Genomic DNA, 2,513 nt, shown 5'->3' with positions numbered 1-2,513 from the left:
CGCTTTCGCCTTCGCTTTGCTTTGCTTTGCTCGCCTTCGTTGCGCAGCAAGCGAAATAGAGAGCGGGGCATCTTCGCTTCGTTCGTCGCCGCCTTCGGCTTGCTCGAGCAAACGAAATAGTCCGCCCCCCCCCCCCCCCTTCATATCTCTTTTATATCACGACATTAATGACATTAAAGTTGGGAACGCTCCTAATGGAGCATCACCCCGTAAACATCAAAACTAATAATTATTCTCTTCCTCGTCCGTATTCTCCATGGTGGTATGAATGCCTTTCTAGACACGAGAAGCTGCTGCTGCAATGAACTCTTCAGCCTCACGTGAATCTATAAAATAAACCGAACAATTACTGGTGTAAAACACGAGTTGTCGCACGATCTACCTAATCTTAAGGTGGCGTGGCGAAAAATGTGAAAAAATGCGTCATCGTAATTTTATGCAGCGTCAGTTAGAATTATCGCGCTTTATTTTATTGCGTGCAAGTGGTATCACGATCTTTTATACAACCCCTATTTGCAAGTCATGCTATCTAATCGAGTAATAAAATGTTATATTGTAGCTATAAAATGCTGGTGCACTACGACACTTACAAGTGCACTATGAATAGAAACACTAATAATCCAATATAAAGGTCTAGCGATATCTTGTAAATTTCGTGTAGTATAGGCCTATCTCTGCGCAGGTACAAGCAATGTCAGTATAGTAACCATAATCGTTCTCACCTTCATAAACACAATTATTTCGCATGCCTCTGACAGGTGCGGGCGCTTTTCCAGAGTTTTACGAAGGCGAACGTAAACGAAAAGGAGGCCACGTATTTCTGCACCTCCTGCAGTTTATCCTCCTCGGTGAAGCCAGTCAGCTCGTCATCAGTTACCATATCTCTCAGAGTCAGCATGTTTGCGGGCATGTCTGCGACGAAACTTAGCTCCTGGACGAAAAAGAAACCATCGCTATCTTTCACTTTGTGTCACTTTGTCAGCAGATGCTCGCTTCATCAATAAGAATGAATGCGTGACGAACTATGAACGTGCTGATTAGCACACGCATAGACGATGTACTAACGATGTACTAACGAAAAAACGTGTTTATAGGTTGGGCCCAGCTTTGAAGTACTACCTTCGGCCATAGCTTCGGCTGCGATAAGCGGCCTGGCGCGTGTTCGGTACGTGACTCTATAGCACGAAATGATTCAAAGCCTACGTATAGGCGTTAACAAAAACTGTTGACATATTTGGACAAGAGGCAGCACAACGGTCTGTAATCTATGGCGTGTTGGTTTCAGAGGATTCATTTTCAAAGATATAACGAACGGAATGTTAAAAATTGACGACTAGATTCGCCCCAAATTAGTCTGGTTATGTTTTCCTAACGTTTGCTTTGCCAGGAAAGTGCGTTTCAGTCGTATGTGCTTTAATATTCTCTTATTACTCTTACGTGCTCGTACATTCTTAGTTTATAAAAAAGAAAAGAGAGGTACAACTTGATTCACTTTCTCATTTCTTTTCAACCGCGTAGTCTTAACCAACGTATATAATTATAGTAATCACAGGTGAAATAATCTACCGCGTGTGTCATCGCTCGATTCACAGTGAGCACCCCACTGGGCAACTCCGATAGTTTCACTATTAGCGAAGTAGTAATTAGGCAAGGAACAGTATTGGGTCCGATCATGTGCTGTACCACCCTGGACTAAATAAACAGTGGAGGATATGGCTCCCTAGTAGATGTATATCAAAGTACCACAGAAATACCACCGTTGTTATATATGGATGATCTACTGGGAATAGGGAACCTAAACATGGTACAGAAAATAGCGCATTCATGCAACTTACTTGCAACAGAAAAAATGATAACATTCAATAGGGACAAGATAAATATAATGAATATTAACTTTACGCCTCATAGAAACATTAGAATTGAAAAAGAAGAAAAAATTTATTTGGGTAGAAACAGAGATAAAACATTACAAGTACTAAATATAAATATCTAGGAGACATTTTTAATAACAACGGTGACTACATAGATATGATAAAGGAGAGAATAGACAGAGGCAGGTATATGATAGGGGAGGTCCTAACAATGACTAAACCAAACCAATTAGGCAATTTCACAGTAGAAGCCTGGGAGTGAAATTATATGAGTGCACGATACTCCCATCTATATTAAATAATAGTGAAACTTGGGCAAACCTAACAAAAAAGGAAATACAATTATTGGAAGGCTTTCAAAATGATTGCTTAAGGAGAATACTAGGTGCACATAGTAAAACCCCACTAATCGCTCTAAGAGGTGAGCTAGGTATAATACCAATTCTTGACTTATGTTATTGCAATACATAATAAATTTAAAGCAAGAACGTTTAATGAGAAGAGTGTTGTTACAGCAATTAAAATATGGGGGGAAAAATTGGGCAAATGAAATCATAGACAAAATTAAAGAATATAAATGATTAATATGTCATTTCTTTACATTCTACTTGACGCATCTCTCTATATATATAATATATATAT

General features: G+C 39.4%; 1 long non-coding RNA gene across 1 annotated transcript; it reads right to left on the bottom strand.

Annotated features, from left to right (window-relative positions):
• Positions 1–241: 241 nt before the first annotated feature.
• On the bottom strand, positions 242–1,069 carry LOC106818268. The gene is made up of 2 exons (XR_001395180.1): positions 723–1,069; positions 242–326 (listed from the first exon to the last, which is right to left on the bottom strand). It is a non-coding gene; the product is annotated as an uncharacterized LOC106818268 (long non-coding RNA).
• Between the last annotated feature and the right edge of the window lie 1,444 nt (positions 1,070–2,513).

This window comes from Priapulus caudatus, unplaced genomic scaffold, assembly GCF_000485595.1.
Source record: "Priapulus caudatus unplaced genomic scaffold, Priapulus_caudatus-5.0.1 Scaffold2124, whole genome shotgun sequence".
NCBI classification, from domain to species: Eukaryota; Metazoa; Priapulida; class Priapulimorpha; order Priapulimorphida; family Priapulidae; genus Priapulus; species Priapulus caudatus.
This window is presented reverse-complemented; position numbering and strand designations above follow the sequence as displayed.